This window comes from Dermacentor variabilis, chromosome 8 (assembly GCF_050947875.1).
Source record: "Dermacentor variabilis isolate Ectoservices chromosome 8, ASM5094787v1, whole genome shotgun sequence".
Classification (NCBI taxonomy): domain Eukaryota; kingdom Metazoa; phylum Arthropoda; class Arachnida; order Ixodida; family Ixodidae; genus Dermacentor; species Dermacentor variabilis.
This window is the reverse complement of record NC_134575.1, coordinates 22,462,449-22,472,486: the sequence shown is the minus strand read 5'-3', so window position 1 is coordinate 22,472,486 and position 10,038 is coordinate 22,462,449.

Genomic DNA, 10,038 nt, shown 5'->3' with positions numbered 1-10,038 from the left:
GGCCCAAAGGGCCTTAGTGCAGTACGCTAGTGAGGTAGCTAGGCTCAGTGGAGCCCTGGAATAGGGGCCCACCCTTGCCGGAAGAGGCTCCAAGTCGCCGGCGCCCAAGAAGACGACGGAGACCTCGAGACGCTAAATCCTTGAAGGAACCAAATAAAGTTTCTCTCTCTCTCTCTCTTGTCATTTGCCGACGCTGGTTGATGGGGTGTCAAGGGAATCTCTTTGGTGGCGGCGTCACGCGCAGTCGCGAACGCCACAGCCGACGGCGGTAAGGAGACAAAGGCACCAGCAGTAGCGTCTGAATATGAACGCCACACAGGGCATATGGCTGTAGGGTGACCATCCGCGCAACGCCGACAAGGACGGCGACATCGTCGCTTTCTTGGCCATGGATACTACAACGGCGACAGAACGCTGCAGTGCACTGTGCACGGTAGCGGTTGCTGGAGCCACAGCGACGACACATGCGTTTCAAGCCATGGTAGTCAAATGTCACACGATGACCAAATACTTGCAGATAACTGGCGACAGGGGTTGTGGTGCTTATTTCCATTCGAACGAAGAGGTGTTCCAGTGAGCACGCCACGTCGTCCGCTCATAACACCAGCGTTCAGAGAGAGAACCTTGCCGTATGGTGATAGTGCCTAGACGAGGAGTTCGTTCGGAACGAAGGACGGCAAGAAGAGGCAGGTTACTGGCGATCTGCGGGCCAATGGGAACGGCAGGACAAGGCTCGCCACCGATGACAAGGCAGCCAGCATCTACGATTAGGGCCATGGAAGCCATGCTCTTGACGGTTACTTGGAAGTTGAAGTCTCCCATGTGCTGAATGCAATAGACCTCAGAGAGGCCAACTATTGAGGCCGTGGCGCCGACCACGGTCTCAGGACCATTCCCTGTAGAGACAGCAACACCGATGACCTGGGCCTTCCATGGAGTCCACGACACCGTAGGTGTCATGGCGGGATAGGTGGACGCCCCTGACCTGAAACACGCAGGGACGCCAGCAGAACGCGAAAGCATTAAGAACCCCGTGTCATAGAAAATGTGGTGCCGGACGGCTTTTCGTCAAAAGGATTTTCGGAACCAAGCCCTCTATGTGGCGCAAGGAAGTTACTGAACTAATCGTATTTCTCAATCTAAAATACGTAGAAGAATTGTAAATTACTACTGACACACATCCTACAGACATGATAACGTCGGATTGTAGTTTGTCTATATGAGAAAACATAATTCTGTTAAGCGAAAACTCAAACAATGCCCTTTTCCAGCGTTTCTGCAATTCATAGACCTCCACAGCATCCGCCATTTGCGCGCTCCGGTGCCCGCGTATCTCGAAAACCAGGGAGTGGCGCGCCCGATTCCTTGCAATACCTCCACGTGGCGCTCCCATCCTCCTCATCGCGGCCTACGCAAGAGGCTGCGTTTCTATCAGAAACCCGCCTTCGTGCATACCGTTCGCGACAAGCGTTTCCCAGTAATCATTACGATTACATACTCTCCCGTTGCTAGGAAGCATGAGAAGCAGTCCGGGATCTTTGAATGATGTCGTGTTCCAGTCTTAAATGCGAAGCTTAAGCGTCCTCCAACTTTTTTGATAAAGTTGTACAAGAACATTTTTTTTCAAAGACACTTGTTCTTACCCTTGTGCCTGGAACCTCTTTGGATCCCAGGTGTGACGAGCGTAGTTCAAGTGGGCGTTACAGGTCCCCAAATCTACAGCGGTATGTGCCATTGACCTTGGATCTTTTCTGCACTACCACCAGGATCGGCCTTCATGACGATAATTTCTGCCCCAGACGCCTTGAAACCTAAGATCTGAGCCATGTACAGCTACGCTGTAAAAAGTGGTTTCGGGTTAGCTCAGCTAACCTTAGATACGCAAAGCAAACGCTTCGTTTAGCCTGGTTAAGTCTTTGTTTCACTTGTCTAACCTTTGATTTAGCTGTAGTTATCTTACTTACAGGTGTAGGTATACATTCATCATTAGGTCAAGTATGACGGTTCGGCATAGGTCGATGGCTAGACACGACTGCGATTAGGCCTCGGTGGACATGGATCGTTCGGCGGTTCGACGTCGGTTGTGTCGCAGGGAATGTGCAAGTGCTAGACACGCAAAAAGACGTCGCGATCATGCGCAGCATAATAGCATAGACGGACAGGGCGCGAACGCGGTCGATGCGTTGATCTCGACGGTGCGACGCCTGTTGTATACCGGACCCTCTCCAGTCCAGCAGCTGGCCGGGCGATATCCGCGGGGTGGTCAGACGGCACTTGGCGACGACGGCTGAAAGCCCCCCGCTCCCGCGCAACGCTCAGAGAAGACGACCCGGTCTGCACACTAAGCATGCATGAAAGGCAGATGCAAAGTAGGCAAACAAAAGCAGACGACTGCAGTTGCACAGATCACGCAATACTAGTTCAAGCACCTAAGGGTGTACTCGCCTATGATTCACCATATTTCGTTTATCTTTCGGAATGCGGAGCAGCTAGCTTCGAACACGTACGACAGACGGAGATCTCCTATATAATTTCGTTCAAAAATCATCATTCTCATGTGCAGTCACTCTCTGGCCTTCTGCTTTCTTAACATTTAACGCCGAAATGCCACAGTTTGGACCGCATCAAAGTTACATTACTTCTACGCCAACTACCCTACCTTCCAACTTTTGCCTATATACTTGATTTATGCATGCACGTAACGCTCTGGGGATCCGCCCGTGGTGCACGCTCTGCACAGTGTGCGCGGCCAGCAAGCACAGACAGCGGTGATTGCATTACATGACGAGCTACTGCTTACCTAGTTTTTTTAACGTTAGGGTTTCAATTTCATACGCATTTTTCTCCTCTAATTTCTTTTTTTTTCATTTTTTTAAGTACAGGTTCATGTAGTAAACAGTTGTTGCAGTCTGCTCGCGCGGTTGCTTTGAACAGTTGTATGAGTACTGCTCCGATGCCAATTCCGCTGGAGTAAGCATGGATTTCGGTGGGTGAAGAAGCGTCGAAGTTACGCAGTATGGGGTTTGACGTAAGTAGGAACTTTATTTGACCGAACGACGACCCACAATTTGGTGTCCACTTGAAGGGTTCATCTTTTTGCAAACGACGCGTGAATGGATGCACAATGTCAACGAATTTCTGAACAAAGCGGTAGAAATACGAGCACTATAAAAGGGAACTACGGAGCTCTCCTGCAAACTACTGTGGCTTTAAGGCTTTGACTGCATATATCCTCCGTGGGTCAGGCCGGACTCCATCGTTGCTACTGAGATGAACAAGAACCAGCGTCTGGCTCTCATTAAACCGGCTCTCTCCGGGGTGGAGAATCAAGCCAGCTTATTTCATACAATCCAAAACCAGGCTAAGGCGGGTGTTGTGCCCTTCAAACGTACGGCCGATGATGACAACTTCATCCGGGAAACACAGGCTTATCTCCCACTTTAATCCACAAAAAAATTTTGTGCCCGAGTCTGTCACAAGTGGCGGGTGCATTACAAAGCCCGAACGGCATAACTTTAAATTCGAACAAACTGTCCGGTGCCCCGAATGCGCTATTGTCTCAGTCGGCGCGATTTATACGTATCCGCCAATAACCTGACCCTAAATCGAGCGACGAAAAGAAGGATGCAGAATGCAGGCTTTCTATTACGGCATGTATTCGTGGGAGCGGGTACACATCTATCTTCGTGACCACGTTTAGCCGCAAGATCAATGCGAAACCACCAAGAATAATCTTTTTTCTTCGCCAAAATAACTGGTGCTTCCCACGAGCTCGAGGGCTATTGGATGACATTTTTATTTAAAATCCGAGCGCACGATGGTGGAAGAGTGGTACGCTTGTCAGCTTGGAAGAAGTCAAGCAAGGAAGCATGTCAGGATATCATTTGTACCAAGGTGCCATGTTCACGTGAAAATAGACACATGCTGACCATGCTCCGAAGTTTTTGTTCATGGTGGCAGATTTGTTGTCCGTTTGCGTTATTGGTCTCATTGCTGACAACCATAATAAAGGCACGCTGACACTAGGCCGACCAGACACCGATTTTGGGCTGCCGACTGTCGGTAGACTGAAATCGGTGTCGGGTCGGCCTAGTGTAAGTGAGCTTTAATGAAACTGTAGGAGGCGACGTCGAAGACAGCGAGCTTCATGCGTTTCGGAAGTAGTATGAGCTCGGCAAAACAGTTTAGTGCCCACAACGACGTGGTTGTATTGGTCGCGGACACAACTCTACTAGGCACCACTATGTCCTACTTAGTACAGAAATCTGTGAGTGGTTGAACTATGACCTTAAGTAAACCGCCGGTATCAAACAGAAGCCAAGTTAGGAACAGACGCTAGCGACCATGTAGGCAGCGTCACGTCATCAGCAACAACAAAGTTAGCTTTAATAACAGATGCACTTGAAAAAACATTGTGCGGCCTCGAAAAGTTGTCCACTGAAGTGAAGGCCTTATATGAGTAGGGACAAGACCTCATAGTAGGAGATTTCACAGCTTAAATCCCCTTTCAAAACCAAGAGACTACCGTCTCATGGTGGTGTAATATTCCTTCGTTTAATTGTCTTATACAATGCTATTACTAATACTGCTTCGCCTGTCCGGCAAATTGCAGCCTCTTCTTAAATTTTATTTTCAGTTTTCCTGTGAGGAGACGTATCAGCACTGCTGCGCATGACTGCTATTGATCTTGATTTTGAGTGTATGCGGCCTGGCTTGATTTCGGTTAGTAAATGAATTATAGATACTTATGACCTCACCATGCAAAGGGCGATGCTCTCATGCTTAATAATTGTTGTAAATTATTAGAATAAGTTTTTTTATGAGCCCTTAGCATTGCCTATTGGGAAGAGAAGCAATACTGAGACACATATCATTTACGTGACTTTCACACGTTTCACAAGACGTGCGTTTCCCCCGACTCTGCCTAAGGGGTCACTGAAGCCAGCAGGCTTTTTTCATAGCCAACAAAGTACGTAAAGAATTTGAAGCGAGGTAATCATAGAGCAACATATAAACGCTGTCCGTACCATAATAAATAATTGTTAGTTAGTTATAACTCCTTCTGTTTGGATTAGATACTAAATTTTGTCCAACGTATACATTTTGTAATGAAGAAGAGCACAAGAACAAGGCCAACCAGATCGTCTCTTCCATGCCTCCTGTGCAAACAGAAGGCCAGCCGGATCGCCAGTGCTTGGCACAAGTGTGAGCCGTTCTAGCAACCTGCTTTTCCTGCTCTGCATCACCTGCCACCTCGGTTACGAAGAGACGTTACCCTCGGAACGGTTCAGTGCACCCATGACAATTGGTGGAGGGGCGGGGTACTCAAGAGCATCTACACCCTGGAACTCCGGTCTCGGACTCTGCCTCCCGTCATGCCTGACTCTCCCCAGCTGACGCCGCCGCCACCCCCCGTTGCCTGCTCTGGCGCTGTCCCGCAACGCCATCCAGCGGTTTTCAGCGGTGCGGATGAACAGGACGTCAATGACTGGTTGGCTACGTACGAACGGGTGCGCTTGCACAATCGATGGGATGATACCGCCAAGTTAAATGCCGTCATATTCTACCTTGCGGGAGTGGCTCACCTGTGGTTTAAAAATCACGAAGCCGACTTTCAGTCCTGGTCCGCGTTCAAGACCACTTTCGCTGCAGTTTTCGGTCGCCCTGCCGTCCACAAGTTGCGCGCCGAGCAGCGGTTACGAGAGCGAGCGCAATAACCCGGTGAAACATTCACCTGTTATATTGAAGAGGTTCTCGACCTATCCAAACGTGTGGATGCGTCTATGCCGGAAAATGAGAAATTGAAGTACATTTTGAAGGGCATTGCCGATGACACTTTGCAAATGTTGATCGTCAAGAGCCCGCGCACCGTATCAGAGCTCATAAACTTGTGCCAAAGCTACGACGAGTTGAGGAGGCAGCGCGAGTTGACTAGGTGCCCCTCAGTGGCTGACGAGGCCCTCTCTTTCATGACAGCCTTCTCTGATCGTTCCTCCTTGCTCACACAAATCCAAGCTTTCGTGCGGGAGGAAGTTGCACGTCAGCTTTCTCTGCTACCTTTCGCTGAGCTACAGCAGCCGCTGCCGCAACAGCCTCCTACACAGCTCGCTCCTACGCTCCGGTGGGTTATTGAAGACCAAGTTTCTGAGGCTCTACCAATGCAGCATCAGCAGTACCCTGCCGCCGCGCCACTTACTTACGCATCCGTCGTCGCGCAGCCCCGTCGTCAACCACTCGTTGCGCTACATCCTCGGCCGCCACCACCCGTTCATAGTCCCGTTCATCGACCTGCTCCTGCCTTTACTAATCCTTGGTGCACGCAAGACAACAGGCCCATATGTTATGCCTGCGGTATTCTCGGCCACGTTGCACGACTCTGCCGCCGCCGCATGCTGCACTCTGATGAGTTTGTGCAGTCGCCTCCCTACGCCAACGTGCAGCCCACGACACTTATCTTAGTCGGCAGTCGAACAGGCCACCAGCCGAGCGCCCGGTCCTCACACGTCGTTCACCTTCCCCGCCTCGCCGCTCGTTGTCCCCCATGCGACGGCGCCCTTCACCCACGCAAGAGGAAAACTAAGCGCCGCAGTTCAGGAGGCAAGAACTGCGTCGCCATCGATCTGTACAAGTCCTCCATTGTCGCCTTCGAACGTTGTCGATGTTACTGTTGACGGCGTCGCTACCGTTGCGCTAATTGATACTGGAGCAGCCGTGTCTGTCCTAAACGAACGCCTCTCTCGCACTTTACGAAAAGTTACGACGCCACTTTCTGGGTTTTCACTTCGCACAGCAAGCGCCCAGCCAGTTCAGCCTTCAGCAGCATGCACAGCTAGAGTTGTTATTCAGGGCGTTCTTTATATTGTGGAGTTTGTGGTTTTCCAGTCCTGTTCTCATGATGTGATACTTGGGTGGGATTTTCTTTCCCGAAATAACGCCGTCATCAATTGTGCACGTGCTGAAGTCGAATTATCGCCTCTGTGTGACGTGCCCCACGTCAGCGCCACTTCTCTTCCCGCTAAGCTAGTTCTTCGAGAAGACATCGCCATACCGCCATACTCGTCTGCCATTGTTCCCGTCTTCTGTGGCGCTGTCTCTGAAGGCGCTATCCTCTTCACTCCTTCAGAGCTCTTCATGACCCGCAAAGGCGTTCCGCTGCCTTTCGCCGCGCTTGACATTTCAGCCGGTTTCAGCGACATCGTTGTCTGCAATCCGCTTCCTACAGCCCTGATGGCTCTTCGCGGTGAAGCACTTGGCCATGTTCAGCCTATTGATGACATGTTTATAACCGACGTGCCGGATGCTTCGTATGCAGAGCTCACCAACTTCTGTGCACTTTCCACTTTTGCTCCGCCATCACCTGACTTATTCACACCTTTCATTGCCGATGACCTTACTTCCGAGCAGCGCTCCCAGCTTCTTCACCTGCTTGCCCAGTTCTGCTCTTCTTTCGATGTCGCTCAGCCTACTCTGGGTCGCTCGTCAACCGTCACCCACCACATCGACACTGGCTCCAACGTGCCATTGTGGCAGCACCCGTACCGCGTACCCGCCAAGGAGCGTCAGGTGATCAGTGAGCACGTGGACCACATGCTTCAGCGCGGCGTCATTCGACCTTCCAATAGCCCGTGGGTATCACCGGTGGTTCTCGTCACAAAAAAGATGGTTTCATTCGGTTCTGCGTCGATTATCGCCGTCTCAATAAGATGAGCAACGCGCTAATACGTCTACCCTCTACCGCGCATTGACGACGCTCTAGACAGCTTGCAAGGCGCTAAATTCTTCTCTTCGTTGGATTTACACTCGAGCTACTGGCAGGTCATGATGTCAGCAGTTGATCGCCCTAAAACTGCATTCATTACGCCAGATGGTTTATACGAATTTAATGTGATGCCATTTGGCCTATGCAATGCGCCGGCTACCTTTCAACGAATGATGGACAATATCTTACGCGGCCTAAAATGAAGCACGTGTTTGTGCTATCTCGACGATATCGTTGTGTTCGCCCCTGATTTCAGCACGCATCTTCTTCGCCTTAGGCAAGTGTTGACGTCCTTTTGCAGGCCTGCAACTGAACCTGAAAAAGTGGCAGTTCGCCGCGCGCAAGCTCATGATTCTAGATCACGTGGTATCACAAGACGGCATTTGCCGCGACCCATCAAAACTTCGCGCCATGGCAGAATTTCCGAAACCTAAGAAACTCAAAGAACTCCGCGCCTTCATCGGCCTCTGTTCTTACTTCCAACGCTTTGTTCGCTATTTTGCCTCGATAATATCACCTCTGACACAATTTTTAAGTGGCGCGAACGACCTATCCTCCTGGTCTCCTGCATGCGACACCGCGTTCGTGACCTTACGCCGTCTCCTGACGTCTCCGCCTATAATGCGACACTACGACCCCACCGCCCCAACTGAAGTGCATACCGATGCGAGTGGTATTAGCCTTGGCGCTGTCCTTGCGCAGCGCAAGTCTGGCTACTCCGAGTACGTCGTTGCTTACGCCAGTCGTGCGCTGACCGAAGCGGAACGCAATTACAGCGTCTCAGAAAAAGAATGCCTGGCCATCGTTTGGGCACTCGGGAAGTTTCGCCCCTATCTATACGGCAGGCCTTTCAATGTGGTTACTGACCATCACGCCCTTTTTTGGTTGTCCTCTTTAAAAGACCCATCTGGACGCCTTGCCCGCTGGGCTCTGCGCATTCAAGAATACGACATATACGTCATATACCGCTCAGGTCGCAAGCACACAGACGCTGACGCTCTGTCCCGCTGTCCGCTGCCAGCCGACACGGCCTCCCTCTCCACCATTAAGGCGGTATCCTCGGTCGACATCGACACCTTCGCATCAGAACAGCGCAAGGATTCTTGGGTGGCCTCTCTTTTGGATCTCCTTTCTGGCTCGCCTGCATCTCCCATCTCCCGCTCCCTACGTCGCCAGGCTGTCCATTTTGCTGTCCGGGATAAACTCTTGTATCGACGGAACTACCAGCCCTATGGTCGCAAGTGGCTCCTGGTTATCCTTAGGACTTTGCGTTCCGACATGTGCGCGTCTTTCCATACTGACCCACAATGTGCACACGCAGGCGTTTTGAAGTCGTATGAGCGCCTGCGGCAACGTTACTACTGGCGAGGAATGTTTACTTTTGTCCAAAAGCTTGTCCGCTCGTGCCCGCAATGCCAACGCCGCAAATCTCCGCCTCATCCGGCCCACGGATTATTACAGCAGCTTCCGTGCCCTGCTCGTGCCTTCGACCGTGTGGGAATTAACCTTTACGAGCCGCTACCACTAACACCCGCTGGAAAAGGGTGGAATATTGTCGCAGTTGATCAGCTTACACGCTATGCCGAAACCGCTGCTCTACCTGCAGCGACCGCCAGTGACGTTGCATCCTTTCTGCTCCATCGTTTCATTCTTCGTCATGGCCCATCTCGGGAGCTGCTGAGTGATAGAGGCCGTATGTTTCTGTCACAGGTGGTTGAAGCTCTGCTTGCTCAATGCCGCATAGTTCACCGGACCATCATGGCGTACCATCCTCAAACTAACGGACTCACAGAGTGTTTCGATCGCACACTTGGTGATATGCTCGACATGTACGTTTCATCGGAGCATAAAAACTGGGACATCTTCCTCCTATTTTCACGTACGCATATAATACGGCTACACAAATCACCACAGGATTTTCTCCATGAATTCTTGTCTACGGTCGCGATCCTTCCCATACCATTGATACGGTTTTGCCTTATACACCAGAGGCGTCAGAATGTGCTCCCGTTTCAGCCGTCGCCCTATACGCCGAGGAATGCCGTCAATTAGCCCGAAAGTTCACCTCCGCTGAACAACAACGACAAAAAGCCAATCGTGATGGTGACGCTTCGAATCCGAACTTGGCTCCCGGCACCCTTGTCCTGTTGTGCGTGCCTTCTACCACGCCTGGACTTTCGACAAAGCTTATCCCGCAGTATGATGGACCATACCACATCGTCGAACGGACCTCTCCGGTGAACTATGTCATTGAGCCGCTTACATCGACATCCGACAGG